The 26,935-nt window shown below is 34.6% G+C and overlaps 1 pseudogene; it reads left to right on the top strand.

Moving 5' to 3' along the window:
• Positions 1-25,995, top strand: part of LOC112835501 (UDP-glucuronosyltransferase 2C1-like) — a 26,996-nt pseudogene extending 1,001 nt beyond the window's left edge.
• The last annotated feature ends 940 nt before the right edge of the window (positions 25,996-26,935 follow it).

The raw sequence follows: 26,935 nt of genomic DNA, 5'->3' as shown, positions 1-26,935 counted from the left end.
AAGAAGAAGAAGAAGAAGAAGAAGAAGAAGAAGAAGAAGAAGAAGAAGAAGAAGAAGAAGATAGCAGAAAAAAAAACTGAGAGAAACGAGCAAGAGATTTTTCAGGATAGGCAAAAGAGTGTGTGACAGTGCTATCACAAATAAGGAGTTACTCAGCATGCTACAAGCGGCTAAGTTTGATATCTGTTTTGCTGATCCCTTAGGCTTTTGTGGGGAGTTGTTGGCTGAGCTCCTCAATATTCCATTTATATATTCTTTTCGGTTTTCTTATGGGAATGTCATAGAGAGATTGTGTGCTCAACTTCCATCCCTTCTTTATATGTTCCTGGCAGCACATCAGGATTGACAGAATGACTTTTGTACAGAGGCTGGAGAATTGGTTATTCTACATAATGAGTGATATTATGTTTTTATTTTTTCTATTTCCAGAAAGGGATGAATATTACAGCCAGATTTTAGGTAAGAGAAATTTGCATGTAATAAGGATTCTTACTTCATATGTAAAATGAAAGTATTTATCTGACTGTATAAAAACTTTAAAAAAGTATTTTTAAGTGAGGACCCAAGCTTCTGTGGTTAAATGGTTTTAAGTGAAAAAAAAAATCCTTTTTTGTTATGGTGTTGATGATTTGAGTCCTAACAAATGGGAAAAATGAATATTCTCTATATTTACACATAAATCCTGATTGCTGCCACCAATTTTTTTGGAGTATCTGGAAAACCATGTGTGCTTAATCTGACAATATGCTTAATATCCATAATCCTGGACTACTTCTCTCTCATTTAGTTCTGCTTTTATTCACCCTGTTTTCTTTCTGACTAACTCGCTTTTTCTCAGGCTTTCTGTTTGCATCCAATGTAGGTTGTGTTGTTAGTTGTAGGGCTTAGCATGTGATGAGCACAGAACTAGAAAATAAATATATCTTGGTTTCATCTGCTCTTGTCTCCCAAATGGTAAAATATGAAGGATTTTTCTCTAAAGGACCATGTTTCCAGATTTTTAAATCTCATTGTTTTGTTTTTGTTTTATTCAAAATTGTATTAGAGATCACTGTTTCTCTCTTATTTCAGCAATTTCTTTTACCCTTTCTTTTTATTATTATTATTATTATGTTATGTTAATCACCATACATTACATTATTAGTTTTTGATGTAGTGTTCCATGATTCATTGTTTGCATATAACACCCAGTGCTCCATGCAGAACATGCCCTTTACTCTACATTCCCATACTATAGATTAGTTCAATGGGAATTTCCATTATGATTCTTTTTCCCAAAGATTGGGGATTTTTATTGTTATTGCTTTCTTGTTTTACATTGCAAAGAGCTATAAAAATAGAAAATATCCTCACTATTATTTTTGCTTGCTTCATCCTCTGATTTAGCAGTCTGTATATTTTGGATTTCTTACATTCTTGTCTTTCTCTTTAAAGTATATTTTAAAAGCAAAATCATTCTTCCAACAACTTTGTCCCTGAGCATTACTTCTGGCATCTTAACAACAACAAAATAATCACTATCCTCCCTATGAAGAATTTTTTATGACCCTGAAGATTTAGAATATTATTACCTTACATTTAAATTTTTAAAATGGCCCAGTATTGCCCTTGAATTACATTTTCTTGTGAGAGGAGACACTTTCACATTATACATAAATACTTCCACTTTGCTTTTATACAGTAGTTTAGGTTTCACTGACTGGGAGAAATGGAGTCTCAATAATAACAGAAATTCCTATCCAGTGTTGATCTACAAGCATAAAATTTTGGTAAATATAAAAAGTAACATTTCCTTAAAACAATACATGTGGTCATTGAGAAAAAAATGAATCCCATCTCATTTCTGTAAAAATAACTGTCTTTCAACTCATATCAAGTTAAAGTGTATTTTTAAGCAAGTAAGATAGTATTAAATTCAAGTAATGATTTGAAAAAGTCAGCTATTTCTTAAATAATCTTTCTTTAAACACACATTTTATGAACCCCTACCATATCCTAAGCAGTGTCCCAGGCACTGGGTATATAAATATGAATAATAAACTGACCTGAAGGAAATTTCCTTTCTCTCTCTCTTTCTTCATACATACATACCCACACATATATGAATATGCTTATGTCTTGGGAAAATATATTTATGTTACATGTGTGTATTTATAAATATATATATATATGTTCCCATAGATACAGTCTGGAACATAGAGTAACCATATATTCAAATAAAACTTTCTTTTTTTTTAAAGATGTTATTTATTTATTTGACAAGAGAACACAAGCAGGGGGAGTGGGAGAGGGAGAAGTAGGCTTCCCACTGAGCAGGGACCAGGATGCAGGGCTCAATCCCAGGACCCTGGGATCATGACCTGAGCTGAAGGCAGACGCTTAACCACTGAGCCACCCAGGCGCGCCCCCCCCCAAACAAAACTTTCTTATCTTCAATCTAGAACAAAAATTTGAAGAATCTATAGAAGAGTCAGTGGGAAAAATGTTCTCCCACCTGTTGTAAACTGACCCTAAACACTTTCGTGGTTCACAATTGTGACGTTTTATTGAGTATCTGTAGCTGACAGTGAATAGAGGTAGATGAAGGCCATAGTTCCTTTCCCCCATTATCTCATGATCAATTAATATGTTACAACAAAAGCATCACAGACAGAATTCTGCTACATTTTTATATATTTATACCAAGTGGGTGAGTAGTAAAATCAATAAAATCTTAGCTTTTTGTCCATCTAATCACTCTAACACATTTTGTGGAGGATTCCTTGATCACTTAACTTGATCACTAAATACCGCTAGAGACAGCATTCAGCTAGCTTTCTAGAGGTAATTAGGCACCAGACTCTCCTGTTAATTCCTTAAATACAGAACAGAATCAGAGTTCTGTCTGAGAGTCCTACCCCAAATTGTGTTATGTCTCTGGATTCCCTAGATACTATTTATTTATCTGTTTATGCAAGGGCAGAAGTGCTGAATGATGTTTTTAGCTAACCCACAAATATCACTAATCTCACCAATGAAAATTATTTCTAATCTTCCTTATGCAAAGTAACTAATACTCCAGTGTAGCTTTTCTTTTTAAAGATTTATTTGTTTTAGAGAAAGAGAATGAGTGTAAGTTGGGGAGGGAGAGTGAGAGAGGGAGAGAATCTCAAGCAGACTCCCTGCTCAGCGCGGAGCTCAATCCCAGGACCATGAGATCACAACCTGAGCCAAAGTCAAGAGTCAGACGCTTAACCGAGCCACCCAGGCACCCCTCCAGTGTAATATATATATAAAGCTGAAGTGCCTTCATTAACTCTTCTGGAGTATATAATCATAATTTAGTTGGATCAAATATTAATTTCTGCAGATGTGAATTAAAGTTATTGTACAATCACACACATATACATCATTGTCTATGCTGAAAAATTCTAAAGCAAATTATGGATACCATTCCTTTTCACAACTCACTTCCATCTTAGATAAAGTTATCAAACTCTTCCTCACCTCTGTTGTTGAGTAGTAATCCAATTTCCCTTTGGTAGTCAGGATTAATCACCCAGCCAGCACAGTTATCTTCCTTTTTGCCTGCTGATTTAGAGGCATGAGGACTCCAACCTCCTCCTTCTTATGGCTGGGCAGTACTCTCAACTTCCAGTTCATCTAAATTAAAATATAGTTTGAATGTGTCTATCTATGTACCAGAATTGGGACCTTGAAATAGTCCGAGACTTTTCCTTCTCCTTCATGCTCCAAATTTAATCAGCTCTAGCCCACCTGATTCACTCTCCAGAATCTTATGTTACCTCTAGCCCTCCTGATTATGCTCCAGAATCTTTCTATCCCACTGCCATTGCTTTAACTGAAGCAATCACTCCCTAGCTGGACTCCCTCCATTTAGGCTTCTTTGTATTACTTTATTCTTCTCAATACCAGGATAAAACAACATATCAGGAAAAAATTACCACATTCTTCTATGTAAAGCTCTTTAGAATTATATCTCTGGAACTTGAGTATAAATTTCTGCTTCATTTGTTGATTTTATAAAGTGTTATAGGTAGTCTTCTGCATTTTTCCTCTCAAATGAACTTTACAGAGAGTTTATGAAGCATTCTATGTGGATACTGAGTTAGGCTTACATTGAGTTTAGAGATCAATCAGGGGAAAACTGACTTCTTGAACATCTATAGTTTATCAAATCAGAGGAATTTTTATTCAGTTCTCTTTTTATACCAATTAGTAATATCTTATCATTCTTTGCTAAAACTCTTAACATATTTATTTCTAGGATTATTTTTTTACTGTGTAATTACCATTAATATCTCTTTTTTTATAGTTTTTACAAGGATAAAGGAAATCTATTGATGTTTTGTATCTCACTCCTGAACTTAGCAACCTAACTAAAAATCTCTTAGTAATTCTACTAGTATAAGAGATTTAGGTTAGACTGACTGTTCACAAAAATCACAATGTCAGCATTGTGAGAGTCATTTTTTTAAAAGATTTTATTTATTTATTTGACAGAGAGACAGCAAGAGAGGGAACACAAGCAGTGGGGTGGGAGAGGGAGAAGCAGCCTCCCTCAGCAGGGAGCCTGATGTGGGGCTCAATCCCAGGACCCTGAGATCATGACCTGAGCTGAAGGCAGCTGCTTAACTGATTGAGCCACCCAGGTGCTCAAGAGTCATTTTTTTCCTTTCAGAAGTTGATCTCACATTTTTGGTTTGGGTTTGGGGGGTTGTTTGTTGTTTTTGTGTAGTTTTGTGACTGTGTGTGTGGTTTTTTTGTTTTTGGTTTTGTTTTTTGTTTGTTTGGTTTTTTTTTTTTGCATATTCCATTGACTGATTGCTCCAATAAGATGACGAGTAGTAGGTGATAGCCAAAACTCTTTACTTGTTATGAATTTTTCCACTTTTATTGAGATATAGTTGAGGTATATACTTTTTGGTTTTGGTTTGGTGGGTTGTTTGTTGTTTTTGTGTAGTTTTGTGAGTGTGTGTGTGTATTTTTTGTTTTTTGGTTTTTTGCATATTCCATTGACTGATTGCTCCAATAGGATAATGAGTGGTAGGTGATAGCCAAAACTCTTTTCTTGTTAGGAATTTTTTCACTTTATTAAGATACAGTTGTGGTATAACATTTTATAAGATGTACATCACATTGATTTGAGATATTTATTATTATGAAATGATTCCCATAAGTTTGCACTCATTACCTCACATAGTTAAATTTTTTTTCCTTGTAGTGAGAACTTTTAAGATCTACTCTCTTACAAACTTTCAAATGTATGAAACAGTAATGTTAGCTATAGTGATCATGCTGTACATTACATCCCCAGTATTTTTTATTTTATAACTGGAAATTTACACCTTTTGACAACCTTCATCCATTCCCCTACTCTACCCTCTGCCACTGGCAACCAGAAATCTGATCTCTCTTATCATGAGTTGATTTTTCTAAATTCTGTATATAACAAATATCAAACAGTATTTGCCTTTCCTACTGAAGTATGCTGCCCAGGAATATGCCAGTGATTAGTTAGGGACAGTATTTGATCTTATCAAGGCCAATACATAGCACTGTGACTTTTTCTATGCATTCTGTGACAGAAGCAGGTGCTTATCTCTTCTAGACTTGACCCTAAAAAAATGTGGACAGAAACTGCTATGCCTATCATTTACCCATGATCAGGGCCCAAACAGCAAAAGGCAAAACTGAGAAAAAGGTAACAGAATATCATCCTAGAGATATCTTCTGAGTTGTGCATCAAGCAGAGACTGACCCATTGCTAGACCTGTTTTCTGTTTACTTCTGGTTCCAGCAACTTGGCATGCAGTTTTGGAACCTATTTTATAGTGAAGCATCAGTGATGGAAAAAAACTCTGTCCCTGATTCCTTCTTAGCTTTTGGCACCCTAGAATATTCTTTTTGGGAATATATCAATAATCTGACAAAGAAGAATGTGAAGGCTTGATAAATAGAAGGAAAACATTTCTTTGACCCTTATAAATTTAAAAATTTTATTATCTATGGACTGTCATTTGGTTATTTAGAATTTAATATCTTCATCATATAATGTATTTCAAGTATATTTTTTGAATTTTAAAAAATAGAACTCATAACTCATACAATCATTAAATGAACCAGAATATATATATATATATTCAAATCAGTGAGGAAGAAACCAGTTAAGATGGCAAGTCTGGTTCAGATATATTTTAAGGAACTACTTATAAAAAATTGGGGGAAAAAAGGTATGTTGGGATACTACTAAGGATAGACACAAAACTGGTTAATGTCCTATAAGGCAATAAAATCATAATTTTGAGAAGATATTTTCTATCAGACAGAAATGTGCAAGCTAACATTTAACCTAACTATATCTGAACTTAAAATGGGAGAAGTTATTTGCAAATGACATATCAGATAAAGGACTAGTATCCAAAATCTATAAAGAACGTATCAAACTCAACACCCAAAGAACAAATAATCCAACCAAGAAATGGGCAGAAGACATGAACAGACATTTTTCCAAAGACACATGAAAAAGTGCTCAACATCACTCAGTGTCAGGGAAATTCAAATCAAAACCTCAATGAGATACCACCTCACACCAGTCAGAATGGCTAAAATTAACAAGTCAGGAAATGACAGATGTTGGCGAGGATGCGGAGAAAGGGGAACCCTCTTACACTGTTGGTGGGAATGCAAGCTGGGGCAGCCACTCCGGAAAACAGTATGAAGGTTCCTCAAAAAGTTGAATATAGAGCTACCCTATGACCCAGCAATTGCACTACTGGGTATTTACCCCACAGATACAAATGTAGGGATCCGAAGGGGTACGTGCACCCCAATGTTTATGGCAGCAATGTCCACAATAGCCAAACTGTGGAAAGAGCCAAGATGTCCACCAACAGATGAATGGATAAAGAAGAAGTGGTATATATATACAATGGAATATTATGCAGCCATCAAAAGAAACAAAATCTTGCCATTTGCAATGACATGGATGGAACTAGAGGGTATTATGCTGAGCGAAATAAGTCAATCAGAGAAAGGCAAGTATCATATGACCTCACTGATATGAGGAATTCTTAATCTCAGGAAACAAACTGAGGGTTGCTGGAGTGGGGGGGGGTGGGAGGGATGGGGTGGCTGGGTGATAGACATTGGGGAGGGTATGTGCTATGGTGAGCACTGTGAATTGTGTAAGACTGTTGAATCACAGACCTGTACCTCTGAAACAAATAATACATTATATGTTAAAAAAAAAAAAAAAGAAGAAGAAGAAAATAGTAGGAAGGGAAAAAGGAAAGGGGGGGGTCGGAGGGGGAGATGAACCGTGAGAGACTATGGACTCAGAAACAAACTGAGGGTTCTAGAGGGGAGGGGGTGGGGGGATGGGTTAGCCTAGTAATGGGTATTAAAGAGGGCACTTATTGAATGGAGCACTGGATGTTATACGCAAACAATGAATCATGGAACACTACATCAAAAACTAATGATGTAATGTATGGTGATTAACATAACATAATAAAATAAAATTTAAAAAATACAAAAAAATAAAAATACAAAAAAGTAAATTGTAAATCAATAATAAATAAAGTAAAATATAAGCACATTCTTCTAAAGATTTAAATAATTCTTCAATCATTCATTGTTTAACCATGTCCCAGTATGACATCAAAAGGGCATGCTGTGTTCTCTTCTGATTTTCAAATTTGAGACAGTTTTCTAAAAATCTCTTTACCCAAATCAATTATTTTTTTTTACTTCCCTTGTACTATATTGTCTTCATTTCAGTAAGCTTCATGAAGCACCCTAAATTACTATCTAAGGAATGGAGATTCAATAGCAAAATGATAGCATCTTGTTATGAAAAAGAGTGAATCAACTATTGTGACCCAGCAATTCTACTCTTAGCTATGTATCCAAGATAAATGAAAACATATGCCTGCACAAACATATACATGAATGCTCATAGCAGCATTACTAAAACCAAAAATGAAAACAACCCAAATGATCACCAACTGATGAATGGATAAATAAAATGAAGTAAATCCATATAAAAAAGTCTTATTTAGCAATAAAAGGCAATGAGGAACTGATATATACTACAACATGGATGAACCTTGAAAACATTATGCTAAATCAAAGAAGGAAGCACAAAAGACCAGAGAGTGTATGATTTATTTGTACAAAATGGAGTAAAATTATTCTGCAACAGGCAAATAGAGACTGAAAGTAGATTAGTGGTTGTCAGAGGCTGGAAAGAGAGGGAAATAGAGAATGACTGCCAATGGATATGGCATTTTTTAGAGGGGGTAATGAAAATGTTCTAAAATTAAATAGTGGTGATGGTTGCATAACTTTATGAATATACTGAGAACTATTGAATTGTGTATTTTAAAAGGAAGAATTGTACGGCATATAAATTACATCTTAATAAAGCTGTTAACAAAAGAGTAGGGGAGTGAAGCATCACACAAAGAGAATAAGATTACACCAATGACTGACACCAATAAGGCACTAAAATGGGATATGTTCTGAGTTTGAAACTGGATTTTTAACACCATTAGCATTATCAGAATAAAACCCATAAACTACAAGATTTGTTTGTGATCTCTTATACAGATAGATTGTCCTGGTTAGTTAAAAAAAAAATCCCTCATATTTTCTTATCAAAACTTTAGAATCCTTTAAAATATAAAGGAGAACATTCAAAAAGCCATATGGTGGGAAAATAGATAGTTACAATTCCCTCATATCAGCCATACTGAATATATATTTCAAAAGGACACCAAACCTCTGGGTGTTTCCTTGTAGCACAATAATTGACTGGAATTCAGAAACAAAGCTCTAGTTCCTAAATAAGGAAAATTATTTAATTAAGAGTCACTAATCTGAGTTTTTATTCTGTTAATATTAAGTTGGTTACCACATTAGTCAAAAGGTAGTTTTTCTGTATGTGTGTCAACTAACTATGTCAGAATAGCTAATATTTTGGGACGCCTGAGTGGCTCAGTCATTAACTGTCTGCCTTCAGCTCAGGTCATAATCTCAGTGTCCTGGGATCAAGCCCTGCATCCGGCTCCCTGCTCAGCAGGAAGCCTACGTCTCCTTCTCCCACTCCCCCTGCTTGTGTTCCCTCTCTTGCTGTCTCTCTCTCTGTCAAATGAATAAACAAAATCTTTAAACAAAAAGAATAGCTAATATTTTGCCATCAAAGAGGACAAAGTCTTGTGAAACAAACTTTGACTTTGTAGAGCAAAGGAGATAATCACTTTCAAAAATTTATTGAAAGATTTCCATTCCTGGTTAGATGTGATTTATTATGGCAGTACACTCAAAAACACTAGAAAAAGATGGATAAATTACTAAAGTCGTTTTTTAAAGATATCAAAAGGCTTTTGGAGCAACAAGAATGAGAGAAGTTGTAATTCCAGAAAAGGAAGAGACACTACTACAATGAGCTAAGAGTCACTGCTTGTTTATTTTCTCTGCTGAGAGTATTTACTAATTCTGAACATGAAGTAGAACTCAGGCTTAGCTCAAGCAGATGGACTCTACTGGCAGAGAGAGAGAGAGAGAGAGAGAGCAGCAGCCTTTTGGCCATGTTGTAGACTTAAATCCTTGTTTGGTTGGTTATTCATAATCTCACTATTATGTACTCTTGGAGGGGGGAAAGTGGATCAATTTTGTATGGTTTACATAGGCCCAATATTTGTTCTTTAAAGATTTTTCTTAGAAAATCAGATGGCCAAACATTTCCCATTTAACATATCAGTTTATTTTCCCTCTATTATCCTTCATTTTTATTCGGGAAAACCTACCACATTATGTGAGATTATGGGGAAAGCTGAAATGTGGTTGATTCAAACTTAGTGGGATTTTGAATTTCCTTACCTAATTTTGAAATTGTTGAAGGACTGCACTGCAAGCCTGCAAAGCCCCTACCTAAGGTAATTAAGTATGCTTATTTCTGCTTGTTTAAGTTTTTATCTCCTGGAATTATTTCTAGCTTATTTTTTATATTTGATCCCTTAACTGAAAACAAGGTCACAGCAATTAATGGACATTATTTTCTTAGACTATTAATTACACTACCATAGGTATCTTATAACATTATCATGGCAGCTGTTACTAATTTTGCCACACATATGATAAGAATGAGATTCCTAGACCCTGAATTTAGTGGAACCATGGAGTACTCTCTGCACAATGAGTCTGAGCTAAAGTGGCATGTATCCCTTCCAGACCCAACATTTAATTGTCAGATCCAGTTACTCCAGAGTTCTCTTTTCCTTTGTCATGTCAATGGGCTGTGTTCCAGATAGTAGCTAATATATCAACCTGAGTTCTAGAATATATGTACCAGCTGCAGCTCAATAGATGAACCTACAGCATGAGAAAGAAATAAACTGTTGTTTTAAGCCACCGAGATTTTGGATTTGCATGTTATTTAGCATAACCTAGTCCTAGAAATGGATAGTAGTAGGGAAATTATAATATTTTGAGAATATATCAGATAGAGATATGATGGCTCATCCAAAAAACCTGGCAGAAGTTCAGCAATGATGAACTGTTCGGTTTGAACAGAGAAGAGACATTAGACTGAAAAGATAATCGGGAGATAGTTTATAAAAAAACAAATGGGCCATACTAAGTATTCTTTATTTCAAATTTAAGATCAATAAAGGATCAATGTGTAATTTTTAAACAATAATATGATAGGGCTTACCTTTTCATAAATATTGGTTATTGAATGTTTGGTATGGAGCAAGATTTAACATAGGGAAATGAGCTGAGATACAGTTGCAATAGTTCTTGCAAGAGATTATAGAGATCCAAACTACAATATGATAGTGATTTTTTTAGTAGAAATAGAAAGATTTAAAAAGTACATACAAAGAAAGTCAATAAGATTTTATGGTTGCCTTAGAGGTGGAGATTAAGGGAGAGAGTTCAAGAATGAATCCTTGGTTTTTTGTTTCTTTGTATATGTCTTTATTTGTTTCTTACTGTCAATTTAGTAGAGAATATTGACAGTTACTATGGTGAAGATCTAAAGGGGAGCAGTTGTGAGGGAAAATAATGTGGTTATATTTTGGCATGCTAAATTTGAGGTACCGATGCAATATTAGGTAAGCAACTATTGAATACCGTGTCTTAATCTCAGGGGATCAACCTATGCATTGTTTGTGTTTTTTTAATTGATAGACTATTTTTAAAGCCAATTTACATTCACAGCCAAAATGAGCAGAAAGTACAGAGAGTTCCCACCCTTCACCTGCCCCTCTCCCACACACAGCTTCCCCCACCATAAATATCCCACACCAGTATGGCCATTTGTTACAATCAATGAACCAACATTTACACATGAATATCACCAATTTCCATAGCTTAAAGTTAACTCTTTGTGTTATACATTCTATAGGTTTTGATAAATGTATGTCATGTATCCACTCTTATAGTATCATACAAAAGAGTTTCACTGCCCTAAAAATCTCCTGTGCTCCACTTATTCATCCCTCCCTGTCCCTAAATCCCTGGAGGTTGATTTTTTACTGCCTCCATAGTTCTACCTTTTCCATAAGCAGTGGTTTTAAATTAAGGATGCCATGGAAAAAAAAACATGATTTTGTATTGTCTGCTTATCACGAACATTAAGCTACCCAGAGTAAAAACAGAACTTGGGTGGAGCACAAGACTATGAACCAGATGCCTCTCTGAACAGGAATTTTCCTAAAAGCTTGACAGTTGGCATTAGGGAGCATGGGTCTTTGATAATACAGAATAAAAATATAAAAATGAGGATACTTTTTTAAAGCATAGAAAAGGAAATTATTGGAAATGCAGTCAGAAGAGAGGAGAAACTAGATCAAACCTAAGCCTGGATCCTGATTGATACAGGTATGGTAGAATGAGTAGAATATACTTAAAGGATTATAGGGCAAAACCCAATTTTCAGGTAAGACCAGAAAGTATATGGAATACTCATTGAAGAAACTGAGAATTATTTTGGAATTTTTAAATCGTGTAACAGGAAGTTTTACTTTATCCTGTTATATGTATACATTAATATTGTGACAACTTAAATAATATTGGAAATCCATTCTATATTATTCTAAGCTATTGCTTCTGTCCAGAAAGTAAGCACTTAAATAATTTGAGCCTTCTTCATTTTATTTCATACTTTTTGATAAAAGATCTGCACACTGTAAAGATTCAGTTCTAAAGGCAAAGAAAGCAACTTGTGATAGTGTGACACTTACTTATAGGTGTATTTACTGTATCTTAATAATTCAATCATATTCAGAACCCTCCTATTGCCTTATTATTGATCCAATAACACATACACATATGTGTACACATAATCTATGTGTGTATTTACGTACTTATTTATTTTACCAACAATGTGTATCTTTCTGATGAAATTTCATTTCCTCTATCTCCTCCCACCAAAACACAGTAGGACCCCAGGGACACTATAAAAGTATACAAACACTAACTCAAAAATAGCACACAAATATTATTATTTGTGGAAAGATTCAAGTTTAACCAGGTTTTCCCATTATGTTCCTTTCTATTGGAGTCTCAAACCTCATGATTACTTTATTTTTCACCCTCATTATGGGTTACTTTGTACATTCACATTGGCTCTTGTATTTGTATGTAACATGTGGATTTTGTATCCTTAATCTGCTTTTTATAATTAGAGATATTACTGAAAATCTCAAAATATTCTAATACCAAAATTAAACACATAAATTATTCAAACAATGAAACATTATGAAAATGCTTGCCATATTAAAGACAACATAAAAAGAGGTGGATTTTGTGTAAAACAAATTGCCTTCTAGTATGTGGATGAGCCTTGTCCAATTAGTTGAGGCTTGAATAGATTCTATTATCATACTACTATGTTGTATTAATATATGGTATGACATAAATATTCACTTCCCCTTTTTCTCTCAATAGTGAATATATTATTATACCACTCCTAATAAACAACCCACTCAGTGTGATTTTTTTCTCTTTGTCTCGCTAACTTCTGATATCACCTTTATCACATTTGTATGTTCATGGTTCTCTTCCTGCCTTTTACTGCTTTGTTCTGTTGTTCACTTCATCTATTAGGAGGTTAGTAGCAATCATTTTGTATTACATATTATTATCTGATTGAAGTAGTCCCAAGTATTTCCTTTTCTTTTTCAAAGTTCATTAATTATTTATGAAAGGTATTCCTCTATATGCATTTTTAAATATTTACCAATTTCTCAAGAAAATCATGAGAAAAATAATTGAAAATTAATTTAAAGAGACTGATAGTAAAAATAAAATAAAGAGATTGATAGTTTTAAATATTATGTCAATCCACCTATAAATTTTATGTGTCAGCTTGCCTGGGCCAAGTCCAGATATTTAGTCAAACATTATTCTGAGTGTTTCTGCAAGGGTATTTTTGGATTAAATTAACATTTATATAGGTAGATTTTGAGTAAAGCAAATTGCCCTCATTATGTTGGTGAACCTCATCCAATTACTTGAAGACGTGAATGGAACAAAAGACTGACCATTCCTAACCAAAAGAGAATGCTGCTAGCAAACAGCCTTCAAACTTGAACTACATACAATATTGGTTTTTTTCTGGGTCTCCAGACTGATAGCCTACTCTGCAGATTTTGGACTTACCAGCCACCATAATCATGTTAGTCAATTCTTTAAAATAAGTCTCTTCTCTGTCTTCCCCTTTCAATCATCATGCATTTTTTTTCTTGTCTTACTTGATTGGCTTAGTTTATTTAGTACTTAAATATCAGATAAAAAGATTTCTTTTGACTTCAATATGATTAAATATGCTATTTTTATTTTGAATGCAAAGCCATATATTTCCATAATATTACCATCATCCCTAGAGTATGTATTACAGGTATTTCTGCATTACTTATCTGGTCAGTAAGTTATATGACCACCTTATTCCTAAATGTAGTTTTGGAAGCGTTGTAAAGTATAAATGTAATCAAAAGAAAATTGAAATTTAGAAAACAGGGAAAAAAGTAAATATACCATTAGCATATCATTATTCTGACTGATTCAGTATAAAAGTTCATGATAATCTTCTTAACGTCCAATGCTCAATATAAAGTGAAGCACCAGAACAATTTAATTTAAAGCTATAATCAAATGGTCTTCATGTTGGTCATTGTGGAGGGGGTGTTAGAGGCAGAAGAGAGTACTAAGTATGGTAATTGGCTTTACAATCAACAAGCTGAACTCAGAAATTTGGCTTTGTCAGCTACTGCTGTGTAGCCCTGGACAAATTACTTAACCTCTCTGAGACAGTTTCTTCATGTACAAATGTATACCTATTTCTTAAGATCATCATATATCTAAGTTAAATGATGCATGTAAAGAACTCAGCACATGGCAGGAGATAACATGTAGTCAATAATTTGTAAACACAGACACACACACACATAGCTCAAAAGTATTTAAAACATATTGCAGGGGAACCACCAAATTAAATCATTTTTATTTGCTTCATAACCAGTGATTTCAGGTCATATTTCATAATCGAAAATGGTTAACATAAGAATAGTTAGAACTGTTCTAATAATTCAAACACATTGAGAAAGGCATGTGGCTATTTAATTTGTATAACTCTAAATTTTCAAATTATGAAGAATATTTTCTTTACAGGAGTTAGAAGAGTTTGTCCAGAGCTCTGGAAAAAATGGAATTGTGGTATTTACTCTTGAGTCAATGATCAAATACCTCACAGAAGAAAAGTCTAATATAATTGCATTAGCCCTTGCCCAGACTCCACAGGTCAGATAATCTTATCTCTTTTTGAGGGGCAGCCAGTTTAAAAGCCATGAAGTTCTCCTCAAAAATGTACTTAACAAAAAAAAAAAATGTACTTAACAAATGTAAGAAAAGCTATTAGTATTGTTAGTATCAATTTAACTGAACTTTGAGGAAAAAGTATTAAATGTCAGAAAGTGTGGCTTAAAATATTTGATTATTATTTTGCTTTAAACCTGGCATTATCAGGAACACATATTGCCATATTATTTTTTTAAATAATGGGCTAAAATAGGGGTGCCTGGGTCGCTCAGTGAGTTAAACATCCAACTCTTGATTTTGGTTCAGGTCATGATCTCAGGGTTATTGAGATCAAGCCCCGTGTCAGGCTCACACACTGGACATGGAGCCTACTTAAGATTCTGTCTCTCCCTCTCCCTCCCAATAGTGGGCTAAAATAAATCATTCACTGATCTTAAGCAATCTGTTAGCTCTGTGCCTACGATTTAAGGTTTCTATGTAATCTAAACTTGTTTTGTTGTTCTTGTTTGTTTTTAAGTCTGAGGCACACATACAAGTTCTAACTAACATGATAAAGAGCAAAGGAAAAGATATTCAAAAAATATGGACTTATTTCATGATTGGGACTATATATCCTTTTAATTAATGGTTTTGGACAAAGCCCTGGTTTAGCCTGGAACTGATTAGATTCCTGGAATACTCCTAAATAATGATTCTTCCATTTAAAATTTTAGTAATATGGTAATATGTTAAAAAAATGTATGCAGTTCACTCTATGATGTTTCCAACAAAATATGATTTTTAAATGAATACATTCTAGGTTATAACTTAGTAATGTGATTAAATTACCAGGGACATTTTTTACTTTCTAACTTTAGTTAAAATAGACAGTTACATGTACTTTTAAGTTCCAAATGATCATGACAATGCTTGTATTCATAACTAAATTTCTTTGAAAAATTATTTGTGGAACTAAATTTCTTTGAAAAATTGTTTATTTAATCTAAAAATATCTTCACAAAGAATACTGAATTTCCTTTTTTCTAAGATTTTATTTATTTATTTGAGAGAGAGAGAGAGACCATGAGCAGGGGGAGGGGCAGAGGAAGAGGAAGAAGCAGACTCCCCACTCAGCAGGGAGCTCCACCTGGGGCTGGATCCCAGGACCCTGAGATCATGACCTGAGCCAAAGGATTTTGCATTCTTATTACTACTTACTGCCTTTCACTGACTGAGGTTTAGGAACAAAAGTTGGTCACAATTGTTTCAACTCCTATTAGCCTAAGCAGCATTTTTTTTTTTCCTTTTCCCCTCTTTTCTCCATTTGGGAGCCAGACATTAAAAAGCCCATTCAAGGGGCGCCTGGGTGGCTCAGATGGTTAAGGGTCTGCCTTCGGCTCAGGTAATGATCCCAGGGTCTTGGGATTGAGCCCCGCATCAGGCTCCCTACTCAGCGGGAAGCCTACTTCTCCCTCTTCTACTCCCCCTGCTTGTGTTCCCTCTCTCACTGTGTCTCTGTCAAATAAATAAATAAAATCTTTAAAAAAAATAAAGAGCCCATTCAAAACAACCTCACATACAATAGAATTTAAAAAGCAATATGCATGTGCAGAGAAAGACACAGGCTCAAATAAAGACCTGAGACGATCTAAAGTATTCACCTCAGCCTGATTCCTGGCAAAGAGACGCCCTTCAACAATGAAAACAAACAAACCTCAAATCCTAAAGAAAGATAGAATCTGATTTCCAGAGTGATTTTATCAATTACAAAAATCAAATGTCCAGTTCTCACCAAAAAATATCACAAGGCATACAAAAATAGATAAAAATATGGCCCAAAGGACCAAAATATATTGAAAGAAACCATTCCTGAGGAAGCCTAATGTTGGAATTACTAGATAAAGACTTTAAAACAATTATCTTAAAGATACTTAAATAATTAAAGGAAGACACTGATTAAAAGAAGGAAATGATGTAGGAACAAAATGAGAATATCAATAAAAAAGAAATTGTAAGAATGAAAAGGAAATTCTGCAGCTAAAAATTACAATAACTGAAATAAAATATTTATGTCAGGGATTTAAAATCAGATAGGAGCAAGTAGGACAATCAGCAAACTTGAAGAAAGAATAATTGAAATTATCAAGTAAGAGGAACAGAAAGAAAAACAAAGAAGAAAAGTGAACAAAGCCTAAAGGCCTTGTGGGATAATACCAAGTGGATGAATATACACATTGTATGAGAAAAGAGAAAAATGGGCAAAAAGAATATTTGAAGAAATAATGGCTTAAAATGTCCCAAATTTAAATAAAAGACACAAATCTACAAATCCAAGAAGGTTAATGAACTTAAAGTTGAATAAATTCAAAGAGGTCCCCACCAAAACACATAATCAAGCTGCAGAAAACCAAAGACAACAAGAGAATCTTGAATGCAGCAAGAGAGAAGCAACTCATCACACCAAAGGTGACCAGCCAATTTCTCATCAGAAACTTTGGAGGCCAAAAGGTAGTGGGTTGATATATTCAAAGTGCTGAAAGAAAAAATGGCCAACTGAATATTTCCTTCAAATATGAGGTTAGAAATTAAGACATTCCCAGGTAAACAAAAGCAAGGGAAGTCATTACCATTAGACCTCCCCTACAAGAAATGAAAAGTCTTTCTAGCAGAAATAAAAGGCTGCTAGATAGTAACACAAAACTGTGAAAAAAATAAAGATGTGCAGGAAAGGTAAAAACAAAGGCAATTATTGCAATTTTGATTGTAATTCCACTTATTTTCTCAAGGATTTAAAAATGCAGAATAGCAATTATTAATCTTATCTATTATTAGAAACACAGTGTATGAATATGTAATTTGTGACATCAGTAACAGAAAGTGGGGGATGGAGCTATAAAGGAACAGAGTTTTTGTATGCTATTGTAGTTTACACCCAGCAGGTCAAAAAACAAATCATAAGAGTAATTAGAAAATATTTTAAAAATTAAAGAAGACATAACACACCAAAACTTAGGAGATGCGATGAAAGCAGTATTCAGAAGGAAGTTTATAGCCTATGTTATAGTTTAAATGCCCACACTGAAAAAGAAGATCTAAAGTCAAAACCTAATTTTACACCTTAAACAACTAGAAAAGGAAGGCAAACTAAATCCAAGTTACCAGAAGGAATGAAATAATGAAGATTAGAACAGAAATAAAATAGAATAGAAAAATAATAAAGACAATTAATGAAACCAAAAGTTGGCTTTTTGAAAAAATCAACAAATTTCTCAAACTTTTAGCTAAACTGGCAAAGAGGAAAAAAAAAGAGAAGATGCAAATAATTAAAATCATAAATGAACATAGGGGATTACTAATGACTTTACATAGATAAAAAGGATTAAAGAGTGTTGGGGTTAATGTTAGAGCATGACATCAGCCGTAATACCTGACTTGCTAAAATGTAACACAGAGGGCACTGGGGGGCGTGGGAAGGTTTCGGAGAAGTGTGTAGGCCAGCGTGACCACTCTGTCATTGGAATGAGGAGGGGGGAGTTGCCTTCCCTGAAGCTTTCTTAGCCCAAACAGCCACCATGTGATCTAAGAGATGTATGCATTGTCCTCTAGGCTATGTTTCCTGGATTCATAAAACACGCAGATTAGCATATCAAACACGCAGATTAGCGTATCATATCTTGCCTGTAAACAGAGCCTCCTAGTTCCAGTAAGATTTCTTGTCACACATCATGTGCTTGAGAAACAGTGATAAGGATTTGTGATTATCCTGAAGGACCGATGAAAGCAGGAGCAAAGAAAAGCAAAGGGTCTTGGTCTCTGAGCATTGACCCCCTTGCCTTCTCCTCTCTTTCACAGTAAAGTTTGGAGTTATCTTCCATCCATCAGTACAGGGATTGCTGGCCATTCCTGGCAAAAGAGGATATTAGGAACAATTGTATGCCAACAAATTAGACAACATAGGAGAAATGAATAAATTCCTTGAAAAATGCAATTTACTTTAAAAAACAAACAGAATATTTCAACAAACCTACACCAAATTAAGAGATTGAATTAGTAATCAAAAACTCTCAATGACAGAAAGTCCTGGACAGATAGCTTCACTGGTAAATACTACCAAACAATTAAGGAAGAATTAAATAAACTAATGCTTTTCAAATTCTTCCAAAAAAAAGAGAAGAAGGGGAACACGTCCTAAATGAAAAGCCAGATAAAGACATAACAAGAAAATAAAATTACAGACCAAGATCCCTTACAAACATAGATGTAAAAATACTCAACTAAATATTTGCAAATCAAATCCACTAGAATATTGAAAGATGTTTTCACCATGATAAAATGGGATTTATCCCAGGAATGCAAGGGTAGTTCACGGAAGTAAATCAATCAATGAAATACATCATATTAATACTTATGAAGGAAAAATACCCCACATGTTCAACTTACACAACTTACACAAAAGTGGAATTTGACAAAAATCCAACGTTCTTTCATGATAAGAAATCTCGGAAAACTAGGAATAGAGGTGAAATTCCTCAATATGATAAAGAGTAAACTTGGAAAACTCAAAGCAAACATCATATTCAATGATAGAAACTGAAAGTTTTCCCCCTCAGATCAGGAACAATACAAGGATGCCTGCTTTCACTGCTGCTATATAGCATGGTCCTAAAATTATAGCCTGGGGTATTAGACAAGAAAAAGAAATAAAAAAGCATCCAAATTGGAACAAAAGAGGTAAAACCATGCCTTTTTCCAGATGACATTATCCTATACATAGAAAATCTCCAAGAATCCACAAAAAGCTACTAGAGCTAATAACCAAATTTAAGAAATTTGCAGACTCAATACACAAAAATCAGTTGTGTTTATATACACATCAATGAACAATCTGAACATAAAATTAAGAAAACAATTCCATTTACAAGAGCAACTAAACAAATCAAATACTTACAAATATTAATCTAACCAAGGAGTTGAAATATTTGTATGCTAAAAACAACAAAACATCATTTCTTCAAGAAACTAGAGAATTCCTAAATAAATGTAAAGCCATACCATGTGCATGGATTAAAGACTTACCAGGGTTAAGTTGTCAACATGATCCAAAGCAACCTACAGATTCAATGAAATTCCTATCAAAATTCTAAAGGCCTCTTTTGCACAAATGAAAATCCAATCCTCAACTTCATATGGACTTTCAAGAGCCATAAATAGACAAAACAATCATAAAAAAGAATAAAGTTAGAGGACTCACATTTTTCAGTTTTGAAACTTAGAATTTACTATAAAGCTACAGCAAACTAAACAGTGTGGTACTGGCAGAAGAACAGACATGTAAACCAATGGAATAGAAGACAGAATAGACGTTAACCCTCACATATATGATCAATTGATTTCCAACAGAATTTTAAGACCAATGGGGAAAGGACAGTGTCTTTGACAAATAGTGCTGGTAAAATCTTGATATCCATATGCAAAAGAATGAAGTTAAACCCTTACCTTACACCATATACAAAAATTAACTCAAAATAGATCAGAAACCTAAACTTTAGAAGTAAAGCTATAAAACCTGTAGAAGAAATTTTGAAGGATAATTTCATCACATTGGATTTTTTTTATTATGTTCAATTAGCCAGCATATAGTACATCATTAGTTTTTGATGTAGTGTTCAATGATTCATTAGTTGCATATAACACCCAGTGCTCATCACCACATGTGCCCTCCTCAATACCCATCACCTGGTTCCACCATCCTCCATCCCCCTCCCTTCTGTAACCCTCAGTTTAGTTCCTGGAGTCCAAAGTCTCTCATGGTTTGTCTCTCTCTCTGATTTCTTCCCATTCAGTTTTCCCTCCCTTCCCCTGTGGTCCTCCACGCTATTCCTTATGTTCCACATATGAGTGAATACCATACGATAATTGTCTTTCTCTGCTTGACTTATTTCAGTTAGCATAATCCCCTCCAGTTCCATCCACATTGATGTAAATGGTAAGTATTCATCCTTTCTAATGGCTGAGTAATATTCCTTTGCATATATATATACCACATCTTTATCCATTCATCTGTTGATGAATATCTCAGCTCTTTCCACAGTTTGGCTATTGTGGACATTGCTGCTATAAACATTGGGGAGCAGGTGCTCCTTAGGATCAATACATTTGTGTCTTTGGGGTAAATACCTAGTAGTGCCATTTCTGGGTCATAGGATAGCTCTATTTTTAACTTCTTGAGGCACCTCCATACTGTTTTCCAGAGTGGCTTCACCAGCTTGCATTGTGAACAACAGTGTAAGAGGGTTCCCCTTTCTCCACATCCTCACCCACATTTGTTGTTCCCTGTCTTGTTAATTTTAGCCATTCTGACTGGTGTGAGGTGGTATCTCATTGTGGTTTTGGTTTGTATTTCCCTGATGGCTAGTGATGTTGAACATTTTTTCATGTGTCTGTTGGCCATTTGTACGTCTTCTTTGGATAAGTGTCTGTTCATGTCTTATGCCCATTTATTGACTGGATTATTTGTTTTTTGGGTGTTGAGTTTGAGAAGTTCTTTATAGATCCTGGATACCAGCGCTTTATCCATAATGTCATTTGCAAATATCTTCTCCCATTCTGTGGGTTGCCTCTCAGTTTTGTTGACTGTTTCCTTTGCCATGCAGAAGTGTTTTATCTTGATGAAGTCCCAATAGTTCATTTTTGCTTTTGTTTCCTTGCCTTTAGAGACATGTCTAGCAAGAAATTGCTGCAGCTGAGGCCAAAGAGGTTGCTGCCTGTGTTCTCTAGAATTTTGATGGATTCCTGTCTCACATTGAGGTCTTTCATTCATTTTGAGTTTATCTTTGTGTATGGTGTAAGAGAATGGTCCAGTTTCATTCTGCATATGTCCGTCCAATTTTCCCAGCACCATTTATTGAAGAGACTGCCTTTTTTTCCATTGGATATTCTTTCCTGCTTTGTTGAAGATTAGTTGACCATAGAGTTGAGGGTCCGTTCTGGGTTCTCTATTCAGTTCCATTGATCTATGTGTCTGTTTTTGTGCCAATACCATGCTGTCTTGATGATCACAGCTTTGTAATATAGCTTGAAGTCAGGCACTGTGATGCCCCCCAGCTTTGATTTTCTTTTTCAACAGTCCCCTGGAGATTCAGTGTCTTTTCTGGTTCCTTACAAATTTTAGGATTATTTATTCCAGCTCTGTGAAAAATGTTGATGGTATTTTGATAGGGATTGCATTGAAAGTGTAGATTGCTCTGGGTAGCATAGACATTTTCACAATGTTTATTCTTCCAATCCATGAGCATGAAATGTTTTTCCATCTCTTTATGTCTTCTTCAATTTCCTTCATAAATGTTCTGTAGTTTCTAGAGTATAGATCCTTTATCTCTTTGGTTAGGTTTATTCCTAGGTATCTTATGGGTTTGGGTGCAATTGTAAATGGGATTGACTCCTTAATTTCTCTTTCTTCAGTCACATTGTTAGTGTATAGAAATGCAACTGATTTCTGTGTATTGATTTTGTATCCTGCCACGTTGCTGAATCACTGTATGAGTTCTAGTAATTTTGGGGTGGAGCGTTTTGGGTTTTCCACATGAAGTATCATGTCATCTGTGAAGAGAGAGAGTTTGACTTCTTCTTTGCCAATTTGAATGCATCTTATTTCTATTTGTTGTGTGATTGCTGAGGCTAGGACTTCTAGTATTATGTTGAACAAAAGTGGTGAGAGTGGGCATCCCTGTCATGTTCCTGACCTTGAGGGAAAAGCTCTCAGTTTTTCCCCATTGAGAAAGATATTCACTGTGGGCTTTTCATAGATGGCTTTTATGATATTGACATCACATTGGATTTAACTCTGATTTCACAAATATGACACCAGAGGCATGCCAACAACAACAAAATAAAGTGGACTTTCTCAAATTAAGAACTTTTTTCATCAAAAGATAGTGCCAAGAAAATAAAACACAGGGCGCCCAGGTGGCTCAGTTGGTTAAGCGACTGCCTTCGGCTCAGGTCATGATCCTGGAGTCCCGGGATCGAGTCCCACATCGGGCTCCCTGCTGAGCAGGGAGTCTGCTTCTCCCTCTGACCCTCTTCCCTCTTGTGCTCTCTATCTCTCATTCTCTCTCAAATAAATAAATAAAATCTTAAAAAAAAGAAAGAAAGAAAATAAAACACAACATAAAGATTGGGAGAAAATCATGTAAATCATGTACTTGATAAGGGATTAACATCCACAATACATAAAGAACTCCAAAAACTCAACAACAAAAACCCAATTCAAAAATGGAAAAAGACTTGAATAGACATTTCTCTGAAGAAGATATACAATGGCCAATCAGTACTTGAAAAGATGCTCAATGTCATTAATCATTAAGGAAATGCAAATCAAAAGCACATTAAAATATTACTTCAAATCCATTAGCATAGATATTATAAAAAATGAGAAACAACAAGTGTTGATGAGAACATGGAGAAATTGGAGCTCTTGTGTATTGCTGGCAGGAGTGCAAAATAATATAGTGGCTATGAAAAACCGTTTTGTGGTTTCTCAAAGAGTTAAACATCAAACTCTCATATGACCCAGTATTACAATTCTGGCTATATATCCAAAAGAATTGAAATCAGGGACTCAAACAGACATTAGTACACCAAAAGTCACAGCAATATTATTCACAATATCCAAGTAAATAGATAAACAAATGTGGTATATGCACATAATGGAATATTATTCAGCCTTAAAAAGGAAGGAAATTCTGATATGTTACAACATGAATGAACCTTGAGGACATTATGCTAAGTGAAATAAGACAGTCAGGAAAAGACAAATATTGTATGATTCCACTTATATGAGGTAACTAGAGCAGTCAAATTCATAGAGACAGAAAGTAGAAGAGAGGTTACCAGGGGCTGCCAAGTTGGGGGAATAGGGATTTATTGTTTAATGATATAGACTTTATGTTGAAAATGCTGGACAGACACATTTGGATTACACATAGTAACAATGGTTACACAATATTGTGAATGCGTTCAATGTCACTGAATTGTATACTTACAATACATTAAGTATCATTATATATATTTTACCACAATAAAGAAGACAATGCTTACTTCTATATTACTGCCAAGTTTATAACAAAAGTTCAAAACACTTACAAATTCCTAAAGTGACTATAACACCCTTTCCCTTTGCCTCTGAAAACTTTGTTTAAAAAAATTCCCTTAACAAGAATGGTCTAGGAACACCAATGTGAAATTGTTCTAGATATAGATTGTCTTTTTTTGTTTCTTCATCTAATAAGTGAGAATTTTCCTGATGATGATAGTTTGTCTATTAGGATTATTGCAAACATTTGAAAACACAGTTGTAGTTTCAATGGTTAAATACTCATTATATAATCACTTAAGGCCTTAGTTTGTTCATCTGCTACATGGAGGCATTGAACTAGATCAATTCTAAGTAAGTGTCTCATTCTGAAACGATGTGATTCTGAAAATCTCCTAATAGTAAAGGCTTTTATCTTAACAGGCTCTGTGGAAATACACAGGAAAGAAACCAGACACATTAGGACCCCAATACCTGGCTATATGAATGGATTCCCCAGAATGATCTTCTTGGTAAGACCAAAGATAAGCAAAACTAAACAGAACTGAATGAGGGATACTCTGAATGATCATTCAATAACAAATAAATACAACAAATTTGTATTAAAAACAAGCAAAACATAATCCTTAATATCTTCTTCACTTTTCTTCTGGAACTTGTTAAAAAATTCTTCATGATTCTTGTTAAAGCTAGGAGGCACACTTTATTCAAGACCATTATGATAAATATAGATACTAGTACATGGGCTTTTGCAGTGATATTGGACTCAACTCTGAATACAAGAAGAAAAAGTGGGGATTTTATCACCAAGGAGCAGAGTGGGGGTCACTGTATAGAAAAATACTAAGAGGAAACATCAGGGTGAGGGAGGATTCTGGTTAAACCAACCTAAGCACGTTCCTGCTAAAGACAGACCAGGGTAATCAGATACCACCTAGGGGATGGTGAAGGGTGAGGAAACCAATCAGTTATAAAGGATGATCAGATACCAAGCTTGGCAGAGTCTAGCTAAACTGCCTCAGTAGGATTCTTGCTAAAATTGAGCAATGCAGAGACAAATGCAGAAGCCCCAAAATCAGGGTCTTTGTCAAGAATAGGTTTCAAAGGAATTTGACTAGAGTTTGGTCAATGAGTGCATCTTTTCTAAACTCTGAATTACAATCTAAATATGGAATTTACAATTCTCCCATTTATGATACATTCCTTGTCTCCTTAGAATCAGAGACAACATACCTTTAGATCAGGCTCTCACTAACTCTCACATAAAATATTGCAGCAGCCTCCTGGTTCTCTGTATCAATTTTCTCTCACCTCCCTTCTCTCTTCCCCTGTTTGAAAAGAAAAATCTGATAATCCTATTCACCATTTCTAATATTAAAAATGGCTCTATATTATTTTAAATCAAATACAAAATCTTACTTTATTAAACACAGTGCTTCATGAACTTACCCTAATCTATCTTTCTGGCCTGTTACATCAATAGTCTCCCACTGAAACCATGTACATCCCACCACCCCTTCCCTCATCCACACAAGAGTATCATTTCTTAAATCCCTCCATTCTTTTTTATTAATTAATTCCTCACCCCAACAACTTGGCCACCTGGCAACTACTCTCTATCATTTAAAGTCCACACAGACCTTCTCAGAGGTTTGTGAAATGACTTAATTGCTAGAATAAGTAATTGCTACTTAGCCTGGAATAACTAATTGCTGCCTTCTTTAGAGTTTAAGGAATTTATATATAGCCTTATGACACAGAATTGTATAGAGGATGCTGCCTAATTGAATCAATGGCTTATTGGTGTCAAGACTTTCTGTTTCTGAAATTCTCACAACTTTAAATAATGATACATTTTTTTTTTTTACCTCTTAGGTCATCCCAAGACCAGAGCTTTTATCAGTCACTGTGGAACCAATGGGATCTATGAAGCTATTTACCATGGAGTCCCTGTGGTGGGAATTTCCATGTTCGGTGATCAGCCTGATAATATTGCTCCTATAAAGGCCAAAGGGGCAGCTGTTGAAGTAGATTTGCATACAATGATGAGTTCCAATCTGCTTAACGTTTTGAAGGCAGTTATTTTTTTTTAAGATTTTATTTATTTATTTTTTGACAGATAGAGAGCACAAGTAGGCAGAGAGGCTGAGCAGGGAGCCCAACACGGGGCTCGATCCCAGAACCCCAGGATCATGACCCGAGCCAAAGGCAGCCACTCAACTGACTGAGCCACCCAGGCACCCCGAAGGCAGATATTAACAACCCTTCCTGAATATAGAAGATACTCTTTTCTGAGAAGCATACAGTGTTTTAAAAGGAGTAAATTGTTTCATTCAAATTTTAGATTGACACTTTTAAGTCATCACCAGCATATAACCAATATCAAATACAATTGCTTTATACTTATCAAATTCTATCTAGGCATATTGATTCATCTACTATTAATAGGCAATAGATTACAACCTCAAAGAAATACTAAATTTATTTAAAGAAAGTAAGTTATTGTTGAAGAGACACAAATCCTTATTTTTTATTAATAATAATTATTGTTTATTCCTTAAATATTGCAGATATTACCATTATAAAGAATTGAGGCAATATAGCAAAAAATAGAGAAATAAAAATAAAGAATAACTCTCCTCATGCAGCTATAACCAATTAGCAGTAAAGAAATATTACTTCAGGTATTTCATTTGCTAATTTATAGAGAAGAAAAGGAAATAATTTTATAAAACTTTGATCAGGCTACTTTTTAATAAAAAAAAATCCTATATTGGTATATTTTAATTTAAAACAAGAGAAAGAAAATGAAGTAACATTGAGAGATCCAAACAGCAACATAGAAGGCCCCAGACTCCTGGGGTCCCCAGCAAAGATCAAGAATTAGACAACTATCTGTGAAGGAAAACAGCCCCAGAAGAGCTCTAGAGTCCACTTAAAAAAAATTAGCAACACAGTGGAACAAAAAACTGAGAATAATTGCCCAAGAAGAAAAGGAAGACAGCTTCATTTTACTTGTATAATCCCACTAAC

This window comes from Callorhinus ursinus, unplaced genomic scaffold (genome assembly GCF_003265705.2).
Source record: "Callorhinus ursinus isolate GAN/ISIS: 27379988/994484 unplaced genomic scaffold, GSC_fseal_2.0 scaffold4, whole genome shotgun sequence".
In the NCBI taxonomy this organism is placed as follows: domain Eukaryota; kingdom Metazoa; phylum Chordata; class Mammalia; order Carnivora; family Otariidae; genus Callorhinus; species Callorhinus ursinus.
This window is presented reverse-complemented; position numbering and strand designations above follow the sequence as displayed.